This window comes from Sander lucioperca, chromosome 20 (assembly GCF_008315115.2).
Source record: "Sander lucioperca isolate FBNREF2018 chromosome 20, SLUC_FBN_1.2, whole genome shotgun sequence".
Classification (NCBI taxonomy): domain Eukaryota; kingdom Metazoa; phylum Chordata; class Actinopteri; order Perciformes; family Percidae; genus Sander; species Sander lucioperca.
The window spans coordinates 5,810,692-5,834,468 of NC_050192.1; the positions used below are offsets into that span (position 1 = coordinate 5,810,692).

Below are 23,777 nucleotides of genomic sequence, written 5' to 3' on the forward strand. Positions count from 1 at the left end.
GGAACATTATTTTTCTCATACTGTCTGTCTGTATTCACCCTCTGTCTGAATCGCTCCGTTTTAGCACCTGTCTCTTTAAGCCCCCCTCCCGAAAAAGCCAAGTCTACTCTTATTGGTCAGCGCTTCCGGGTCTTCCGCATCTGCGCTCTCAGTGTCTGTGTCAGTGTCATTGCAGCCGAGGAATGACTGTGATGACACTGTAGCAGCACTTTCAACCTTTACATGGTGTAGTTGTGACATCACAACCGTACAAAAATCCTGACGGCTCATTTAAAGGCACAGTTTCTGAATATGGGCTGTTTGCATTTCTCTGAGTGTTTTTGATACTTTCAAAGTATTTACATAGCACCTCAACCTGCCTTATAATAAAAAAGAGATGGCAATTTTACTTTTATAATATGTGACCTTTAAGATTGACCACAGTATAAGAGTTATAAATTCGTCCTTGCATGCTTTTCTTGTCTTATAATAATCTACATTTGCACTTGGCTCTGATTATATCGAAATCCAGGGTATTTTCTGATGATCATTTTTCTGATTAAGGAAGGACTGTCTCTCCATTAATTTGAGCTTTGATAGGGTTGAGGGTTGAACATTTTCCATCACTGATTTATGAAGCTGAAGCACATCAAACCAGGTGACGCAAAGCAAGCGATTGGATAATTTATGAAGAGAAATAGGATAGTTTCAGCAAAATATGTAATTATTTTCTGAACCATGACACACGAGAGGGATGATGATAAACCTACTTCTAAAAAAACATTTCTTCTTTCATCCTTATTTTTGTTCCTTTTTCATTACCTTTATTTCATATTCTGTAAACCACAAGACTCAACAAGGCTATTGAAAAACCAGTTGCTTGTTGCTATGCAACAATTAAATATGTTTGAAGTGGGCTACTCTCAAGTTTCCATTTACCTTTCAGTAACCTGTGCACCAGTGCTGGAAAGAATTTTCACTTTCTTGGCGCTATCAGCGTTTCCCCCTTTCCTCTGTAAATAGAGGTCTCTGGTAAATATGCAGCCTTCTGTGGAGTCACAGATGTAGTAATAAAAAGTAGCTCTTCTCTTCTGCTCTGATGGCAGCAGACAGCACACTGATTTACACAGCGCAGTGACAAGGACGACAGCCGCAGTGCACCGAGATGGGAAATATATCCTCGCTCTATCCCCGAAGCCAACCTCCTTCCTTCATTCCTTTTTTCCACTTTTAGCCCAATTCACATCAACTCTCTCTTCATGTGCCATCAGTTGTTCCTGTTGCCCGACATCAGAGCTCCTCTGCTAGAAGCAGGGTTTACTGATAGAGTGTAGACTTGAGGAGGAACCAACTACCTTCCAGAGTTGGCCTCTGTTCAGGTCAGAAGGGGAAAGCACATGTGTGAACAATCCAGCACTGTCTGCTCGACACAAGAAAATTAACTTGCAGTGACTGGCAGTCCGAATGCTGTCACACATGCCCTGTTTTCACACTGGGACAGTCCCCAGTTTATTAGCTCTGGCCAACACACAGCCTACAAAGACAAGGACATCTCAGATGAGAGAAAGATGACCACACCTAAGTTTTATTACGTTGACAGTTGACGAGGAAAAAGCAGCAAGGCAGGGCAAAGGGGAAGGGACTGAATGGATGGATGCCTCCCAGTTCATGACAGTGCCGAGCCGAACAAACACAGGATGTGTTCGCCCTTTTTCCAGACTGTGTTATTAACACACCAGTGGAAAACACTTAACTCATGCCTATTCAATTATGCTAATGCATACATATACAAATGACCCTGCTTAGTTATTAGCTGTCTCAATTAGGGGGCATGTGTATGGGGGTTCAGAAGAGAGAGAGAGGAGTGGCAGGTGGTTTGCTGTCCACTGGTGATAACAGAAGCCTTAGGACAAGACTTGTGCAGCTTTTATTGTTTGTTTTATTGTCGGGTTGCAGGGAGGGGAAGGGGGCCAGAGATCCTCTGTACTTGCACCGAGGCACAAAATCAATGTCATGCTGAGCCCGTGTTTGCATATTTGTGTGGATGTGTTTGTGAAAAAAACGTGGCTCTTATCTTTCCAGCTTCTCTTAGTGTATCAATGCAGCAACCAGGCTCTGAGTGGCCACATCCAACATTTCCTGTGAGCGCCACCACCAAAGATCAGAGAGCAAGACTACAGTGAACAGCCCTTACAGAAATAAAACGTTTTCACGTCTGATTTCGCACCCTCTTACTGTGTTAAACCGTTATCACACACGAGATGTAAGATACAGTACATCTAATTAATTTATGACACAGCCCTAGTTATTTTAAATACGTTATTGTATCGACGAGTGTAATTATACAGTAAATCTGAATCTTGGGGCTCTTTTTTTAAAATGCTTTGCACTTATATACATAGTATGCATTAAAATCAATAAAACGGATCAGCCAAGCCATAACTGACGCATACATCCCGTTTATTACAGTCAAAGCAGATTAATCACAATGATTTGTAGCGTGAAGCATGTTGCTATGGGAGAGAGTGTTTGTCTTAGGTATGTCTTATAGCAGTTTTTAGATATAAGGATAAATCACAAATGTAACAAACAACTACATCTGCTTCCCTATGGGGAGTGACGAGGTCAGAGCCTAGACGCAAAAATATCTTATTCATTTGACATGACTGACATAAATAAATAAAAATGAGTCCATAGTTTAAATTTGTTTTTTAGGTGTTTGATACTTTTTACCATGTCTGCTTTCTCAAAAAAGTGTTATTCTTTGTGTAAATCATGCAAACGCATGATTTACTTCTATAGTTCTTTCCTTCTTTTCTAATGAATCTAATATACCTATATCTACATATTGAACGACTTTCTCTGTCTGGAACACCTGGGACAACAGTTGAAATAAGTCCAGGACTTTATCATTCTCACCCTGATGAGTTATATTTTTATGTAAGAATGTTATACACAAACCAAACAACAAAAAAGTTGACTGTTTTTCATGAACTCAAATTTAAGCTGCTAAAATAACTGCGTTGTAAGCAAACAGAATGCTCAAGGGAACTAAATGCACTGTGGCAAAGAAGCACACACCTTGTTTGTTAGCGTTACCAATTTGGCCAACTGTTGTAATTATTTAGCCAGGCTACCTGGTTGAGTGCTGAGCAATGTGGACTTAACTAACAGTTGGTATTGGTTCGTAAACACAAATAGATTAAAGCTAATAAATACTGCTGTGCCTGCTCCTCAGCTACAGTGCCTTCTGCACCCAAAATGTATAACATGTCAGTCCCCATCATATACATAATCTAATCACCATATGAATATTCTTTACAAACAAGACAATATCCTCCATAATGTATCTGCTTTGACACCATGCGCCTGCACTATGTCTCAATATATTTGCCGTCATTCCTGAAGTCTCCATTTCTGTCTGAGCCTCAGGTATATGGACTATTGGTGCTGTCCACAGGAGGTGGTGCTGAAATGTCACCCTCCTCTGCCTTGTGTCCATCTCTCTCCCTCTGTACAAGAGCGCTGTCCATGGTCCTGAATCAGCGCTGCATGGCTGAAGCACAGAGGCTCTTCCCACAGAGGGGAAAAAAATATGATTTTTGCTGGCTGGGTTACTGGGTGGAGCAGTTTGGACATCGTATCAGCCGGGTCTGTCTGTAATAGGCAAACAAGCCAGAGTCTCAGCAGGCAGGGAGCTCCACGCCCTGTTTGCTTCAGAGCTGTCACATGGGACAGCGTCATCTACAAAGGGATGGCGGTGCTGGCGGCCTGAATACATCCCTTAGACGGATATAAAACATGACAGTGGTTGGGGCTAGATGGAATATTGCCTATTTTGAGGAGAATTATCTCAGTAACTTGTTTTGCTCAACTTTATGTCTTAGGCAGACAGTTGCATTTGTAACACAAAAGTGAGTCTTCCAGCAATTAAAAGCATTTCCTGTCCTTTATGCCTGTGTTTTAACATTCAGTCCAACACATTTGGAATGTGCATTCAGCGGGATGTTATGTGAAAAGAACGGCTGATCCCTGCTCATGAGAGGCCAACCCCTCTCTGCCCTGTCTTTCCCTGGAGTTGAAAAGCCAGCCAATCAGAGTGGATGAGGCAATGAGTCACGGAGAGAGTGCACTGCATCCAGTGGACCGAAAGGAGCTGACTGACGCTCTGGGCAAAGAACATTGTAACGTCAATGGATGGAGCGATACGGTCAGAACTATTGCACACACCAACATCCTCATACAGGTAAAGCATGTACAGTATATTTACAAATAATATTCGTTTTGGGGAACAAATTTAACAGATTTAATCACAGTTTTATGTCTCTCTCCCTCTCTCTCTCTCTCTCTCTCTCTCTCTAAATAAGATTTATGAGGCAAGTCATTACTCTCAAATGTTGCCACCCCTTAATATCTAACCAAACACCCACTGTAACACTGCAAGGTTGTGCGAAGGTCAAAATTTGCCTAGATCCAAATCCACCTCAGGCTGAGCTGTGGTTAAGCTTCATAATGGTACAGTACAGTACAGTACTGTTTGTGTCACACAAGGCTTTACAGTCGCTAGATAAACAAAAACACTGTGTGAATGGGCTGTGTGAATGAGTGCTAGAGACGCTCATTAACTATTGATGCAATGGGAGATCTCACAGCTGGATACATATCACACACCATGGACACACACATGCAATACACACAGTAGTTGTTGAAGCAAATGACAATGCCAATGGGCCCAATATTTTACAAGAAAATGATCTGAAAGGTGAGCAGATTGTTCTGGTTTACTATGGGATGTACAGTACTAATCCCTTTTCCACGGAACAAAAAAGGTGCAGTGGATGTGAATGGGATTTAATGGACCTTGCAGGAGAATAAAGGATTCTAAAGGTGGTGGAAAAATGAAGTCAAAATGGAACAGAAATCCAACTGAATTAGTTTTGCGTCTGAAAAGACTGGAATACGCGCGTTGGCTTTCATGGCTTGTTCCAATGTGAGACAATGGAATTAAATAGACAATGGCTATTTGAAGCTCCACAATCTAGCAACCTTCACCTCTTTCATGTTTCTAAATGAGAGAAGAAAAAAGTGCAAACGTTATTAAGAACAGAGAAGCTTTTGTTCAGCCTCCAGCACTCTGGTCTGTCGTACTGTACGTCAGCATGCATGAAAGGAGGGATTGATTGGAAGGAAGAGAGATTGACTAGTTAAATTCAGTTAAATCTGGGATAATGAGAGATAAGGAATGACAAAGAGGAAATGACAAACAGCAGGGATGGCAGTGCAGTGATTCGATTAAAGTATCACTTCTCATTAAATGACGAAGAAAGCAAGCCCTGGGTTAGGAAGCTACACTATCATACTATAGATACAACTGCTAAATGCGGCATGTTTTTTTCTCTTTTCTGTAACGGAATAGCTGTCTCCTCGGACTGTACTGCTGCCACCATGGCCAAGCTGAGCCTGAGGAGCAGCCGTTGATCTGGAGCTCGGCCTAACCCTAGTGGTCGTGGGACCCGTGGGAGTGTGCTTCTCCCAGCCTGTCACTAATGCCACGGATCCCATCAGCTGTAGAGCCACACTCAGCCAGGTCCCGCTCACAAATGTAGACAAACACAAATTGCTCACAAACAAAAATATTGTTCAAGCATACTGTACAAAACATGAACCACACAGAAAAACTGATTATTTGTGTTGAAATGGCAACTCCGATCTCTAGTAAGAAGATTTAACACCACACTATTTGAGGGCGAAAAGGAACTGTTGCAAAACAAGTGAGACAGAAAAAAAAAAAGTATTTTTTAAAAAGTCCACTATTTCCAGTTTCTCCAAATTTGATCTGATCTTTGAAATGTGAATTTTTTTCCCCTTTCGGTAATCCCTGTCATTATAAATGTGACATGCCCTGACATCTGTCATCCTGCAGTCAAAAAGACACTACACCTCCTCCTCATCTTCCTCCTCCTGCTCTCTACGACCTGACTTTTCCGGTCACAATCACATTACAGTGTCCTACGACTCCAGCCATGTTTGCACACACACGCACACACACACACACACACACACACACACACACACACACACACACATCAAAACCAGCATGTCAACCAGGCGTGACACATATTCATTTCAAAGCAGCGACACAAACAAGAGCTCTAATGCCATTTGACTGTGTTACCATCATCATCTCCAAACTGCTATACTCTAGTTTTTTTGTCTCTTACCTGGCAGCACGCTGTCCTCCCTGGTTCCTCTTTACAATCCCAGGAAATGGGGTTTAGTCAAGTTCTGCTTTCACTGAGGGAGCTCAATGTGGCACTTTAAGAAGAAAGAAAAGAAAAGCTATGTCCCCTTTTTGCTCAAAAAGCACTCACGATCACACACTCGAACACACAGTCAACAGCTCTGGCAAGCGTGCAGCTCACTATTCCCTCTCACTCTCTCCCTCTGTCCGTGATACTCGCTTCCTCTCTTCCCGCCCACCTACTCCAGCCTCCTCCCCCAACTTCTCTCTCTCTCTCTCTCTCTCTCTCTCTCTCTCTCTCTCTCTCTCTTCTTCTGTCAGACAAAATGTACACATCCCCTCCATCTCTCAGCTCACTATTTCCTGACATTTTTCCCACCCACTTAAACCTTTTGCTCTGTGAAAACAAATATAAATTTAAGGTACTATTAGATGTGCATTTATACCCACCATCAACAAACTTATTCTTGTTTTGTGGTGCATTTCAGGCAATATACATGTAGTTTCTTTAGGAATAAGACAAAGCAAATTGTGAAAGCCTAGTGACATCAGGTTGTGTGTTTGATGAATAATAGTAATGAGGCATTCAAACTGTATATAACTACAGTTCGGACACCCTTTTTAAAGCCGTGACCAGCCACACATTCACACTTATTCTTCTTTATTCTCTCCATCTTTCTGTCTCACTCCACCTATTCCTGACTCTCATTAGGTCCGCTGGTGTATTTGATGCTTCTCACGTCCCATTCAGCAGACAGCTAGTCAAGGGCATTCCCAGAGTTAGTGTATGCTAATGCTCTGCCTCAAGGAGCTGCCTGGTGTCCCCTCCGACTCTCAGCCTGACCAGTTGTGGCACTCGGATCTCCCAGAGAGGGGACAGCAGATGCAAAGGTAGACCAGTAGCAAAAACCTGCCAAGCAGTCGAGTCTCATTTGACCACTCAAATGGACACAGCGAGGCCAACAGCACTTGACTTGATGGAGGTGAGGATGTTTAACGGTGCTTTATTTCCATGAAATGCAGAAGTACTTTGGTCTACTGCCATTGGTCAGAGCTTGTCCAATCTGGGTCTTTGTAGGCAGGATGTTATTATGCTCAAACCTGTCCATTAAGGCCAATCATAAGCTTACTAACAAAGAGAGTTAATCAATAGTGATTGTAGGATAAGTTATGTATTTATTTGTACCATCACATTTTGAGCCTGTGTGTCTTTATTGTGGTGTAGTCCAGTTATTTGTTTTACAGTACAGCATTATCATCAATATCAATCACAGGTGATGGTCTTGACAATGGTAATCTTTTTTATTTCCCTCTGTATGCGTCTTCTTTTATCTTATATGTATAAAGGTATAGTGCACATATTCACTGTTGAGTTAATGAATCTTACACTTACTACTTTATATCTTAAATGAAATCTATTTCAGCCTCTGGATTTAGACTTATTAATAACTTTGCGTTTGTGATAAAATCATCATTTCAGACGAAAAGTGAAAAAGGAAAACATAAGAACATTTGCACAGGCCTGGATTCACTTTAATACTTAATTTGTACCAGAAATGTGTGCTTTGGTCATTATCATGTTATGTTTTTGTGTCACGGCCAGTACTGTGGTATATTGTGCTCCCTGTGATATGGCAGATGCAAATAATTTATCTGGTTTGTTATGGGGTGAAGCTGCATTTTAGTCATGGATACGATAAGTGTGGAGGCAGAGTTGCAAGGTTTTACTCAAGAACACGTCGGATATGATTCTTGGCAGGTGGTGGGATGAAACCGGATGAAACCTGAGACGTATGAAGCCTGCAACATTAAATCTTGGCACCATCTATATGCATCTATGTCCTTGGCCATTTTCATGTGTTTAAATTGGAATTGAGTTCTGCAGCACCCTGCTGATATGGTTGTCCTCTCTGTGCTTCCTGTCTGCCCTTCCAGCCATGCTCTCATTTCCTTGACGGGTTCTCTTGCATCCAATCAATCCTCTCCTCAGGAAAACCTTAAATTTACCTTCAAAGCTCGTTTTGTTTACGGATTAATTATGAGGCATCTGATCGTTCACAGACGTTTTCTACTCTACAATACTAACTCTTCTACACTTATTTGTGAGCTGTTAGAGAACAGGAAGTTTGCAGCTAACTGTAACTCTGCGAGATATGGGACCTCAGGCGTGAACAGATGTTAAATGTGTGTGTACTGTATATGCGTCTGTCTATGAAGGGACCCAGTGTGTAAATAAAGTTTACAGGCTGATAAAGCTCAGTGAGACACATGGTGCTGTTGCGCGCGCGCACACACACACACACACACACGCACGCACACACACACACACACACACACACACACACACACACACACACACACACACACACACACACACACACACACACACACACACACACACACACACACACACACTTACTTAGCCGGGAAAAAGCAAACAGTGAGTAACACCCTGCCTGGACACTGCACAGCTTGCTCCTATGTACATAAGCTTTGGTTCACTGGCTGCGTTTGTGCACTGTGTGTGTGTCTTGCGGGGGGATCGATTGCTGGGTAAAGTGATGTGGCCGGTGCAGATTTATAGCACAACAGTCTTATAGTTCAACTCTAATGAGCAGGGAAAGAAGCGCGACCATGCTGAGCGGTGCAGGCCACCCTGCTATGGAGAATATCTGTTGTCTATCCCAACAAAGTTGGCTAAACACATCCCAGCACAGCAGAGGCCATCCGCTATCACAGCGAGCGGCTGAAAATTGCACACCTCCAACACCTCTAAGCGTATCTCCCTTGCAAACGCAAACTGGCTAGAAGACAGATAATAGTTTTGGCCAAACAATTTCTCTGAGAAAGAGAGTAAGCACTATAGGAAGTCTATATACTGTATGAGGTGTTGTTGAAATTAATGTTTATTTAAACAGGAAAAATGTAGACAGCTATTAATCACTAATGACTGAACTGAGTCTCTGGGTGCAGATTACGGTCCTTTGGGACGTCACTGAGCTCTAAAGGTACAGCACTTACAGTATCTGTGTATGTTGAAACAACTACATAAAAAGACTGAATGAAGAAAATTTATACTGTGTAAAACATCCTATTTTCCGCTGAAATGTTTACTCAATAAAATGAAAACCTTGAAAGTGATGGCTTGTATTCAGAATGTCCTATAAATGTATAAAATCTTTGGTATCTCAGAAAATATGTGCTAGACAGAGGGGTTGACAGTTTATTTGGAATAAAAAGAAGAACTGGACAGTTTGCTTTAGCAGTGATAGAAATTGTGCCTTGAAAAAGCTGAGTAAAGAGTGCCACCCACAAAAACTCAAACTTCATCAATAAATTAAAAAAGAAACTATGTCATGGAATGGCTAAGCTGTTTGATTGACACATGACCAAGTAATGTAATGCAAATAAACCACAGCACTGACAGCTTTAAATCAAGATATGGCCAAAAATCTATCAATTAGCCATTGATTGAGAAAGAAATGATGAAATTGAACACAATGACCAAAAAGCCGTTTTAAAACGATGTATCAGCATCTAATGCTGTCAAAACGTTTTGTTGAAGTCAACCCCAGCAACTTTCAACAGAAATGGACATATGAACAGAAAAGCTAAAAAAAAATAAGAAGCAATTCTTCCAAACCAGGAGCCTGTCAGTGGTGAACCTAGATGGAACAAGAAAGGAAAAAGGAGGAAGAGGGATCAAGAGGAATGAAAAGGGCAAAATGGCATTTAGAGGAAAAATGCGCTGAAATAAAAGGGAGATGGGTGAACAAAATGGACTGTTCCCCAAATGTCAGGAGCATTTTAACAGTCACTTTTGGACACTTCAAATAACTGGTTTTACTCAACCACCAAGAGAATAGGAACTAGCTTTTATAACTCATATATAAAAACTGAACTACTGACTAACTTGCTCTTGGCATACACAAATTGCATTACACTCAAATTGTATTACACTCAAATTGTATTACATGTGGGCATCAATGTAAGTCCTAAAAGCTTATGTGCTTTTGTTATTGTGCTGTAATCTGTAATGTTAGGGATTTTAAAAGGATTTTTAAATAACCCTGACCTATTTTTGATTGACATCCTGTAGGATGTCCGGGAACCATCACCTTATTGTGGTGGAGAGGTTTGTGTGTCCCTATGAACCTGAGGGCTGGGTTGTCTGGAGCCTGGTGCTCCTGGTAGGGTCTCCCATGGCAAAGTGGTCTCAGGTGAGGGGCCAGACAAAGAATGGTTGAAAAACCCTATGATTCAACATGGCCTCGACGGCCCAGACCCAAGTGGCAGAGGCTGGCTCTGGGGACGTGTAATGTCACCTCTCTGTGGGGGAAGGAGCCAGAACTTTCTTTTCTTCTCCGGAGTTGCCCAGGGTGCGAGGCGCCAGGCGGGTGTGGGGATACTCACAAGCCCCCGGCTGAGCGCCGCTACATCGGAGTTCACCCTGGTGAAAACTCTGACTGTTCATGCTCATAAGTGTACTTGGTACCAGAGCACCCTAGGCCGAAGGTCAATGATCGATTTTATAATCGTATCATCTGATCTGAGGCTACATGTTTTGGACACTCGGGTGAAGAGAGGGGTGTAGCTGTCAACCGATCACCATCAGGTGGTGAGTTGGGTCAGGGGGTGGGGGAAGACTCTGGACAGACCTGGTAAGCCCAAATGGATAGTGCGGGTAAACTGTGAACGTCTAGAGGAGGCCCCTGTCCGACAGACTTTCAACTCACACCTCCGGCGGCGCTTTTCGTGCATTCCTGTGGAGGCTGGGGACATTGAACCCAAGTGGGCAATGTTCAAAGTTTCCATTGCTGAAGCAGCGGCGAGGAGCTGTGGTCTTAGGGTCTTAGGTGCCTTAAGGGGCGGTAACCCACGAACACCGTGGTGGACACCGGTGGTCAGGGAAGCCGTCCGACTGAAGAAGCAGGGGCGGTATTACATTCACTTTATCGCACCGTTGTGACGAAAAGAGAGCTGAGCGAGAAAGAAAAGCTCTCGATCTACCTGTCAATTTTCGCTCTTCCCCTCACCTATGGTCATGAAGGCTGGGTCATGACCGAAAGAACGAGATCCAGGGTACAAACGGCCAAAATGGCTTTCCTCAGCCGGGTGGCTTGCGTCTCCTTTAGAGATAGGGTGAGAAGGTCAGTCATCCGTGAGACGCTCGGAGCAGAGCCGCTGCTCCTTTGCGTCGAAAGGAGCCAGTTGAGGTGGTTTGGGCATCGGGTAAGGATGCCCCATGGGCGCCTCCCTAGGGAGGTGTTCCAGGCACGTCCAGATGGGAGGAGGCCTCAGGGAAGACCCAGGACTAGGTGGAGGGATTATATCTCCACCCTGGCCTGAGAAAGCATCGGGATCCCCCAGTTGGAGCTGGTTAATGTGGCTCGGGAAAGGGAAGTTTGGGGTCCCCTGCTGGAGCTGCTGCCCCCACGGCCCGACCCCGGATAAGCAGACGAAGATGGATGGATGGATGGATCCTGTAGGAACTGGCTGTAGCTCCAAAACCCTGTCTTTTATGTTGCTCAATATCAGGGGAAGTAATTAAGTCGTGGGTGTATCTTCATTTTTGTGGTATTCTGTATCTCTGTGCAAAGGGACAAGGGACATTTTTGTGATAGAATTGTGCAGCTGCATCATGCATGGAAAATAAGGTGGCTGCATGAATTCAATTTTTAAAGAGACATCTGTCCTTGGCAGCATAGTTTGCACCTGCTACTCTCAATATAGGTTTTCGTCTTGGGAAACTGGAACCTCCAAACTGTCAGAGACATTGCTTTTAAAGGGTATTAAATAAGCTGTGATTAGTAAGGAGCGACATTGTATTACATTAAAGGACAAATCCGGCGCAAAATGAACCTAGGGGTTAATAACACGTGTACCGAGTCGACCGTTCTCTGGGATATGTTTTCATGCTTAATCGAATGTGACCAGTTTTATCGCAAACTGCTAATTAGCTTATAACGCTAGTCGTCGAGGCAAGGGTAAAGTAAAAAGAAATCGCTATTTCTATACCACTAACAAGGCTCAAAATAGCACCACACTTCCACGGTAGCACAATGAAGGTCCCTACATGTAAACCGAAGCATTGAGAACTTTGTAAGTGTACAGACAGTTTATTAAAAAGATAGTTTATAAAGACAGTACCGTTCACGTACACAGACGGGCGCCATCTTGGGAAAACAGTCACTACCAGTCGAACGACTTGCACGTGTTATTAACCCCTAGGTTCATTTTGCGCCGGATTTGTCCTTTAATTTAGCAGTCAGACAAAAACATCAACAATGGCCGATTCTGAAAAAAAGATGATGTATAAAGCCAATGTTTTTTTCATGTCCAATTCCAAAAATACACAATTACAATATCTAAGTTAATACCACAACTAAGTTAAGAATAAAGAAACATTGTGTTTATGGCAAAAAGGTTTATGAATGTAGCTGAGGTTAGGCAATTAAATGGATGCGAACTCCAGGATTCTGCATGAGTGTCAAATGTGCTACACACCCATTTAGGGAAGAATAGTCTAAAAAGTTCATAATTCCTTTGGATCATGGGTTATCAAGGGGAAGTTTTCAGCCTGAGGCAAAAGACGAGAACTCACTGATACTGTATGAAGATAGATTATTTTAAGTCAATCCTTTTTCATAGTGTAGCCATGGTGCACATGCCACAAAAATACTGTCAGCACTCCCTCTGCATGCGGCACACTGGCAGCACTTTGATTCACAAAATGAGCGACCCTGGTCAACCTTCATATCAGGGACGTCGTTAGGCCTATTTTAGGGGGGCTGAAGCTACCCCAAAATGTTCCTAAGCCCCCCTAAATAATAATAAGAACAACAATAACAATTCGATGTATCCTCATTTATATTTAGACGCAACAAATGATCTATATCCAGCTACAAAAAAATAGCCGTAGTTAGACAGAAGTACAGAGAGTCGTTGTGCTATCAAGATGATGCACCGCACCGTCTTGTTGCATTGGTGTGAACTGGCAGCTTTCAGAGCGCGTTGCAAGTAACTGGGGGATTCATCTCATCTCATCGCTACTCTTTGGTCTGAACTCGCTATGCACCCTCCCCCCCACAAACACACACACCGATACATGTTAATGGTGAAAGGAAGATTGATTACACCTAGCGTGATACAGAGTGAAATTGTAAGTTGTTTTTAATTACCTGCTTACCTTTAGCTACGTTTTCTTGAGGTAAAGTAAAGGGGATATTTTGGTTTGCTATGGAAAACTAAAGTCTAGCTAGAGTGAACGAGGGAAATACAAGAAATGGTTAACTTAGCAAGCTACTCACAACTCTTCATCCATTGCCAATAATATAGCCTATCTCTATAGTAGGCATATTCTAAAACAATATCAATCCCCATGTTGTTGTCACTGAAAACTAAATGTCATCGGGTCCCTGTTAATACTAATGTACCGTTGTATCCTTCAATTCATTGAGCAGATGAGATGGGTATTGGAAGATATTTCAGCAGAGAGAAAGAGAAGCAGGAGATTGGCAGAGCAGTTGATTCTGAGGGAGCCCATTGAGGTCAGTAGTGGTCTATAGGTCAAAGGATTGTTTTGTAACAATAAGCATTTGTTGGCAGGCCTAGGCACTATGCATAGCCTAAACTAAATTATTCCATTATATTTATTATATATGCTAGCTATATTCTAACCAATTTAACTTTCTTCATTCATTGGCTGTGATAAATTAAATACATATGTAGATGTTGCCTAAGGCTAGGCTAAAGATGAGGACATGCCCACAGATACACATGTGAAAATAAAATGAAAGCAATCCTACATACAGTAAACATTACTCCAAATCTTTTATTCCTTCCGCCATCAGGTTATTGTATTTAGACAGTAGCCACTTTAAATAGGATCCGTATCAATAGCTTACAAGATAAAGTATGCAGTGATGCCTATTATGCCTATTTTTTTTCTTTTTCTTGTACTGCTATTTGTCATATTTGTTTAACTTACCAACTTATTAGCTGTCTGGCCTCTGTTTGTCAGTTTTTGGGCATTTTGGATGTTGTTTCATGTGACCAATTTGCATTTCGAAGTCATGAAATTAGCATCAGGGTTTTGTTTTATCTTAAGGATAAGACAGAAGGAACAGAGTAGAAATGGAAGAAGAGGATATGTCTGTCACTTTTTACTTGTTAACATATTGGTTTCTTGACTGGTTGTTGACATAAGTGTAGCTCTAATACAGTAACAAAAGATGTGAGTGCAAAGATTTTGCAAATGCAAGTTACAAATACCCTGGGGGCTAAGCCCCCCCATCTTTCAATCCTAGTGACGTCCCTGCTTCATATCAATCCCCGCAGATATGTTACGGCCTTTTTGTGGTATTATGGAAATCTTACTTTTTGCCCCTTTAATTCATTCATGTATTGGCCCACAGGGTACATGCACTTGTACTATAGCCTTAATTAGAGCATATTCTCTCTCTCTCTCTCTCTCTCTCTCTGGAAGCTGCCACAAATCACTTACAGCTTTATCGCTAGATAAGTGGCTGTTCAAATATGGAGCTATTCAGTGAACTATTTTCAATACACCCAGGTGCTCCTTTCACCACCACTCGGCTTCTGTCACTCACATGCACGCTGCAGATACTGTACACAAACTCCCACACATACATACAACACCTGCTCGGGTCAGTTTTTAGCGCTGTTTTGCAGCTCCTGCTGCAGCTGGAGAGAACGGGAGGGTGGTTTTAACAAGTAGTTAGAATATGCTAAAAAGCGCCATAGAGCTGAGGGGATTTGCAGTCTCTGCAAGTAAGACTATTAATGACACCTTACAATTTTTTTCCATTGAATATCCCATGAAAATATTGATTAGTGCAGCTTTAAACGTTCCCAATTTGATATCCACACTGTACTGAAATGAATAGCTTATCCATGGAAGGTATAAAATGTATCTAAAAACAATGGTATGCTTTTGAAAATGGTCAACAGATGCGTAAAGTACACACAATTTAAATTATATAGATCTTTACAAAGTATGGGACACACTTGCACAACCATAGTTAAGTAAGTAGCACTTTGCTACTAGGGGAAATTAATCATTGCATCGATCCATCGTGATGCAGACCTGGACGATTCTGCATCGATGCAGTGACAGACCATAATCGATACAATAAAAAGGGGACTTCATATTATATAATAATATTGAGGAGGTGACGCATCGTGATGCTTCATGATATCGAATCGATTCGAATCGTTGACAGGATAACTGTATTTGAATCTAATCGTGAGACCAGTGAAGATTCACACCCTTAATTGCTATCAAAGAAAGAGAAAGTCCTGTTAGCATGCTCATCCGTCATTATTTCCTCTCCTTCTCTTCTAACTCCAGTCACCAGGCACTGCTGCTCACAGAGGTCACATCTTATTCATCCCAGCAGTGATAATTACGACATTCCTGTGGCGAGATGAGTGGCCTTTCTGACCTGGGAGTCCCTTTGACTCACACATGAGGAGGGGAGAGCAATGTGAGAGGAAATCATTGGGACTGATGACTGGAGCCCTTTGCACTGAAAGAGACATTGAGGCACACACAATACAGTATGGAGAGTATATATCTTAAACAAATAAAGCCCCCAGGGAGCATCTTTGTGTGTTTTTGGGAGTGCTTCTGTCTGGGACGGGATGGAGAAGTCAGCGCTGCCTGTTAGAGTGCCCCGGGCCGAGTCTGTGTAGGGGACTCAGAAGTGGGATTAGTGGGGATTTAGAGAGCAGTAATTACTGATGCCCATGGAGGGTCCTGTAATTAAATTACCTTAGCAACCCTGTTACTGCCCAGCCACAGAAAGCCTCCAAGGTCAGCGAGAATTACATTTCAGAAAATGCTAAATTTGTGTCTGTTTTGTGTTGTCATCTGAAAGCATCATCTTGTGTGTGACCTACTCATCCCAGAAACATTTATTTGCATATGAATTAAAAACCTGTGTATGACATGCATTATGCATCATGTTAAATATAAATGTGTGGTTTTTCTGTATGATTTAAGTCATACAGAATCATTAAACTACAATTACTGCCTTGCAGTTGTATGCCTCTGCCAACCAGTCAAGTTGCAGTATGTATCTATATCTGTCCAGACTAATATAAAATATGTAGTGAAGACTTTAAAGCAATTTAATAAAAAGGTATTAAATGTATTTTTTGGCAAACCATGGATGCTTCACACACATCTTCAACCTGGCAGCACAGAAGATCTATACAACCACCAAAGTTTCAAGATTAGTGCCACCAACTCAGTATCCGACCAAATGTGAAATATGGTCACAATCTCCCCTTCTGTTTCTGAGTTATGGCGTTGCATAATGGCCAGAAAAGTGTTTTTGCGGGACATTATGAGGTCACAGAGATAAAATATATTCAGTTCGACCTTGAGTCCAAGTGGACGTTTGTCACAAATTTAAAGAGATTCCCTCAAAGCCTGAGATATCGCGTTCACAAGAATGGGACGGAGGACGGACAACCCATAAACATAATGCTATAATAATGTCATAAGATCACAGTGACTTTAACCTCGAAAATCTAATCAGTTCATCCTTGAGTCAAAGTGGATGTTTGCGCAAAATTTGAAGAAATTTCCCATAGAGGGTCCTGAGATAACGCAATAACAAAAATGGGACGGACGGACATATGGGCAACTCATAAACATAATGCTTTTGGCCACGGTTGCAGCGCAGAGGCATAAAAAACATTTTGTACTTTGTGCAATTCTTATCACACATATGTAAAATGTGTGAATGCTTAGGGAAAGAATGCATACAGTAGGTTGTTAGCATGGATATAAGTTAACCCTATCACAGCAATTTATTAAAATCAATAAATTGCAAGTGGTGTGATTTATAGTTAAAAGCATGAGAGAGAAAATAAGCTTTCACACGGCAACCTTACAATTTCTTTTATGGATGGAAGTTGTGACTCAGAGTGGATTTGTGGTTAAGTGAGAAATGAGCTGAGGTTAAAGATGAGAGAGAGAGAGAGAGAGAGAGAGAGAGAGAGAGAGGGAGAGAGAGAGGGAGAGAGAGAGAGAGAGAGAGAGAGAGAGAGAGGGAGATATGCGTGGGAGTAGCAGCAGCTCCCACACAGGCAGGAAAGTCACGATCCACCATTGAACAGCACACACTCTTCTCCTAACTGACATAAACACGCCAACAACTCACACGCAGAAATGCAAACTCACATTCACTGCACATGTAGTCTAAACTATGATATTAAGCAATGTCCAGCATGATACTTGAATACAAATCATCCACTAAAATACTTTAGTTAGGCACTAAATGCATATTGATATCACTAAAGCTTAGAGTTTGTTATTTTAAAAGTCATTAATCTCTTAACTTGTGCAATGCAGCAGTCATCCAACACTAAGCTGCATCACTATGAGTTCAATAGATCCATAAGCTCCAGCAGGAAGACAACACCCCACACCTACCTACATTCTGCACAAGCATCCGTGCAAACACAAATGCACACTGACATATAAATGTGGACTCACCTACACACACTCAACCAAACCACATCATGCTTAAACACAGACCTACATTCTTGGCCAGGGATGGTAGCCTCATTGAAGTACAGTATTAACATGTAATTAATTTGCTGCCATTTCTCTACAATTAAAAGGAATGTAATTGACTTCACTCTCTTTTAATTTCCTTTGAATCCCTCAAGCTTTAGTATGATCGCAGCGTCTCCCTTATCTAAACACCCATGTTTGGAGAACCTCACGGCAGCCTACCAAAGTAATGATCCTACTCCATTTGCAAGTGAAAGCAACAGATCATAGTGTCTGGATTAATTTAGTTACTCAGGCAAAAAACCTTCTTTCTTGTAAAATAACTGGTTTGCTGTGTGTAGTGTTGACATGGTTGAGCTGGTTTATTCTCTTGTATATCGTCAGCATTTAACAAAGCAAACAAAAACTAATCACTAATGGGGATCACATCTACAGTACAGCATATATACAATGTTACACAAAGAGTATTTCTAGATAAGTAACGTATTTAAATAACAAAAGAAAAAAGTTGAGTCTGCAAAGTCATCAGTGTAATACTCATTATCTCCACAATGATGTTTAGATCTCAATAAAAGATGCTGCTTATAATACATTCTTGATCACATTCCTAAGTCTAGAATATTGGGAATTTAGTCTTGTCAGGGTTCATAAGGCTTTCATAAACAAGCTCCTTAACTAATCTGCAATTCAAAAAGTGCCATGCTGTCAATCAGTTTATTGTGCTGCTTTAACCATTTTTCCATAAATGTGATTGTCCATGTATAAGCCGCAATGAAGTGTAATGATCTAATAGAGTAGATTGGAGCAGTAACTAACGCTAACTGTCATTATTTTTTGATTAATCAATATTTAGTGTATGAAATGTAAAAAAATCCCATGCCCTATCGATAACACTTTAAGTCCCCCTTTGTAGCTTGTATAAGCAGTATACAAACATGTAGTCCATGTTACGGGTTTATTATTTAGTTGTACACAACAATAAGGACATGTAAAGTGTTCATTAATGTACAGTTTTTGTCAACAAAAATACATTCACATATGAAGACATTTATATTATATTATATTTATATTAATATTATTAATTTAGATTAATTGCAATTAAGAAAAAATTAATCGTTTGACAGCCCTAGTTTATATACTGCTCATAAAATGGTAAAAAAAATGGACTTAACATAAAGTGTTGTTTTATTATCATATAAAGCAAAGAAAAATGGCAAATCCTCACATTTGACATGCCAGACTGCATTTTTCAGCTAAAGCTTTTTGATATTATCTCTCTCTCTCTCTTACTCCTTATATTCAAACTGGGTGTTAGTCTACACAGGAATAGAATACTGACTACTGACAAATGTTATTCGGGTGGATATGTACTCTTGTCTGCTTGCTGATGAAAGCAGTCTGGTTAGATCCGTGCCTTGCCCAGCAGATAGTACAGTACAATTGCACATTAGGCAGAATTAACTGTCAAGCAGCTGTGTTAGGAGGGGAAAGGCAGCCAGCCATATGTTTCTTGGGATTGCGGGGGATGCTTAATGCCCTTATTGTACATGAGGTGTTAAAAATCCCAGACACCAAGGGGTTGTCCTTTTATTTTTTTGTCTATTTTCATTTTTTCATCATCTTTTCTACCTCCTGTGATTACTGGAGGGGAAGCAAAGCGAAGCGGGTGGATTGGCAGCTCGCCAGAAGCCAGATGATCAACAGACATTACCTTCCACTGCAGCCCACTGGAACATGTAGAGGACATGAACAGCTGCTGCCAGATATCTTCAATGGCACCTGACGGTTTGGATGCTATCGATTTGGCAGAATTAGGCCGCCTCACAGAGCAATAATTACAACAAGAGATCTTAATCTCAACCGTGAGAATGAAAGCAAAAGAGGGAGGGGATCTCTGTCATGAACATTTATCAGTCACGTAGGCTCTCTGAAATCCCATCCACCTACGAGGGATCCCACCTCCCATTCAACATCCCCAGAAGTCACCTTGACAGTGCCCTTCACCGCCCTTCATCACTTCACCGCCTGCATGTGACAATAGATCTCAGTCTTGTTTAATCAATTCAGAATCACTGCGAGAAAATACACTGATTTTGTGATTTGACCCTTTCAAGGACTACATAAGGACCTAATATAAATTATGATTCCCCCTATACACTTCCACACAGGATGTGAATTAGGGCAAGGAAGTAAGAGGGGAAAAGAAGACGTAATCACACCAAAAACTAAAATAATGCTAAAATTACGACATGATTTTTGTTTTTATTAACACAAATCTGTCTTCATCAAAATACAGCACGCAATTTGCACAAATTATTTTTACAAATTCCAAACATACCCTACAGACAAATTATTCATATGTGTTAAAAATGATGATGGTTTCAACAAATATGACAAGTCAAGGACATCCCCAAGAAAAATCATCATCAAATACTGTATTATAGTGTCTTAAGATATTCAGTTATTTAGGCAAAACCTTCTGGTAGTTTCTCCTGTAAAACAAATGCTTTGATGTGGGTAGTGTTGACGAGGTTGAGCTTGTTTATTCTCTGGCATATCTCAAGCATTTACCAAAGCAAACAAAAATGAATCAGTAATGGGGATCATGTCTACATACAAGGTTATTACCTCCGCCAAGGAGGTTTGTCTGTTTGTTGGGTTGTGTGTTGGTTTGTTTGTTGGTTTGCATGTCTGTGGTCTGTCTGCAGGACTACGGGAAAACTACTGGCTCAATTTTTATATAACTTGGTGGAAGGTTGTAGCATAGGCCAAAGAAGGATCCATTACATTTTGGAGCGGATCTGAATCACAGGGCGGATGCACAAATTATATTTCAGTTTTGTTAACATTGCGAGAGAAGGCGTTTGTGCTGCATGTATGTGGTGTTGGAATAATCGGAAAAATTTGTTCACACTGCATTAACGTTATGAGATGCACTCTTCAACTGCCCTTATAGTTTTTACTTGTGCTTCTTTTTCTAGCAATGCAAAGTAAAAGAATAAAAAAAAAATTTCAAAAAGTCTCCAGCTATTTTCTCTGACAGTTCACCTTGTTATAACTGTTCTGTTATTGATACTAACACGTTTTAACAAACTTAAGCAGGCTACTAATACAAAGAGTCTTTTAAGATAACTTATTTAAATAACAAAAGAAAGAAGAAAGTTTTGAGTCTGCAAAGTCATCATTGTAATACTCATCTCCACAGTGATCTTTAGATTGTAATAAAATATGTATTAATTGCTGCCATAGCCCTGTGCAATGAAAGCTGAAGCCTGTAGAAAGCTATGGTGAAAGATGGGGACAGAGGATGAGTGTAACATCCTCATTTAGTCAGTGTTGTAGAGTAAGTCAGCCACTAATACACTCTTTATTCTCTTTTTGTGAGCTTCAACCCTGCATTCATTGTCTCCCTAAACTAACAAAACAGACCTTCTGGAGTAAGTCCTAGGAATGCAGGAGCCCTGGCACTCATAGTTTAACCTTGTTTAACCTCGCCCCCAGTGAACGCTGGCGAATTGCATTGTTTAAGCAACGAAAATTGGGGCCCCTGTTCAGTAGGACAGAAGGAGGAAGTCGAGATACACTCCTCCTAGTCCATCTGAGCTTCTCACTTCTTTTCCCCTCTCTCCCTTCCTCTCTCTCTACATGGAAGGCACTCTGCCACTTTGGATATGTCATGGGCAATAAGGATGAAAAATTGGACTGCTCTTTGGGTCCCCAGTCGGCATGCCGGCTTCATCCTCCACCTTCACATGCCTGGAGGAGGCTGAGCTCCACGGTCGCAAAACAAAATAGGATTTAACAAGGACAGAATCACCCACAATGCCTCAGTAAATAGCCACTGAACCCTGCCTGAACCAGCACTGGCAGTTGAATACAGACTTTAACATATAAGTGTGGAGTGAAAGGATGGAGTTTGACAGGGCATGGAGGATTGTAAAGTTTTGAATCACAACAAGCCAGGTGATATCAAAACCCATATGCCAAAGTCAGTATGAATAGAGTCTGTGCCATAGACTGTATAATATTAATGGACAAAGCATCCGGTTCGGCGAAGTGCTGCAAATGCGGAAGTGCCTTAAACCTGAATTCTATCTGAATTCCAGCAGGGGGGAACACGTGCGATTGCAAAAGGAGGTCGGTTTCTGTAGAAGTCTATGAGAAAGTGACCCACTTCTCACTTGATTTATTACCTCAGTAAACATTTTCATAATGAGTTTAGGGTCTCAATCGCTAGTTTTAAGTCTTTTGCAATACAGAATGATGTTCATTTTTTAAATTATGGTCTCGTTGATTTTAAAATCGGCGATAAAGCAGGGGGTGTTTTAGGGCGTGGCTATGATGTGATTGCCAGTGAAAGTGTGTAACGTAACATAGAGTGTAAGGACTCCTCCCTCACTCCTCCCTCTCGTCTAAAATCGTCACATCCGCAACCAGGATGGCTGCGCCCATAAAGGCTAACTCGACGACTATAGCAGAACTCCACAAACCAGTGGGTGACGTCACACATGCTCTGTCCATTAATATTATACAGTCTATGGTCTCTGCTTTGCCACACTGGAAAATGTGAGCTCTTATAACATTTAATGTACCATTTTAGAGTTTTGTATTCCTGCATTTAAAAGCTACATTGTGTAAGAATTACTCCCATCTAGTGTTGAGATCATATATCGCAATCAACTCTCTCTCGCCACGCAGTATTGCAACTACGGTAGCCTTCACGCTTCAAAAAGCGAAGGTGTACAAAAGGCCGTCTATCAGGCGTCATTGTTGGAGTTCATACGTTCTCTTAATACATCCATGAATTCATGTCGGAGAGTGGCGCGGACACCACGAGCGGGCACGCGCGCCACCTGACGGAAAGGAGAGAGAAAGAAAAGGAGACTGCAGCGGTCCAGAGGATAATTAACTAGTTGGGATTTGGTCTGTGCCTCCAAAGCAGCTCCAATGTTCACTTTTTCCAGTCTCTTGCTCTTTTCAATATCTATTTTCTTTTTCTGGGCGAAGAAGAAGACTCCTGTTCCTAAAATTTGGATTTTGAATAGGTGTGGTCCTCCATGTTTCCTTCTTCAAACTTGCCGGGGCCGGGAAGTGACGATACCCGTTAGCAGCAGCTGTGAGTCGAAAACGCAAAAGGCGGAGCAGTATAGCCTGTATGTCCCTTACCGGCTAACGTATTTCAAGATGGCGCATCATTATGGAGCGTCTACCCCAGTTCATGCAAGCGCAAATGTAAAATTCCAAGCTAATAGGAATACTTGAAATTGATGGTGGTGGTCAATATTCATGAAAAAGGACAAGTTTGTGAAAGGCAATACAGATTTTGATAATGAACAACTACAAACGTTACACACTGGGGCTTTAAATAAGACTCTTGAGGATTTTAAACCATGTGTGCACTGCAATTTCTGTTATTTTGACTGTAGATACATCCACTAGCATAAGGTATGCTCAGCAAAGTAACATCATACGAGTGCATATTATTTTGATCTTACTTCACTTTGATTTAATAGCACAAAAATAACAGATGGCATTTAAAGCGGAATTTATACTTTCCGCATCCGTGTGTCCACGAGGGTCCGGGCGGTCCACGCGTCAACTGAATGCATATCAAGCGCCCCTACTGTGCATGCTGCAGTTGTTCCACACTCTTTAAAGGAATACAAATACCATCAAAGATATAATTCTATAACTCTATGACTTTGGGAATGTGTGCGAATTGCAAAATAATGAAAAATTTGTTGAATGATGAGAAAGTTTGTGATTACTTACAAATCACTTTTTAATACAACCAATTGGCCATTAACGTAGGTAATGAAGAGGTCCGTTGGTTCCAATGACTTCCAACACACTTTCATATAAATATTAATATCTACATGTGCTGACATGAATCAACAAAGCCCCAAGTCTTCCTCTGTACTTAGTATTCACCAGATACCTAGGCGACAAATGATTCATCTTGTTTTTCTCTTTCTTCTGATAACATGGCTTGTACGAATACAGGTG

General features: G+C 41.4%; 1 protein-coding gene and 1 long non-coding RNA gene across 7 annotated transcripts in view; one reads left to right on the forward strand and one right to left on the reverse strand.

Moving 5' to 3' along the window:
- The window catches only part of syt1a (synaptotagmin Ia), a 209,533-nt gene that overhangs the window by 88,949 nt on the left and 96,807 nt on the right, over positions 1-23,777 (reverse strand). For 5 of the 6 annotated variants that reach the window (XM_031313288.2, XM_031313289.2, XM_035995861.1 and 2 more), the window contains one exon: positions 6,201-6,294. The exons of the other annotated variant lie outside the window; for it this stretch is intronic. The gene's annotated coding sequence lies outside the window, so the exon portion shown is untranslated. The remainder of the gene's footprint in view (positions 1-6,200; positions 6,295-23,777) is intronic. 6 annotated transcript variants of the gene reach the window in all.
- Positions 9,775-14,536, forward strand: LOC116059991. The gene is made up of 3 exons (XR_004107427.1): positions 9,775-9,784; positions 12,661-12,665; positions 14,364-14,536. It is a non-coding gene; the product is annotated as an uncharacterized LOC116059991 (long non-coding RNA).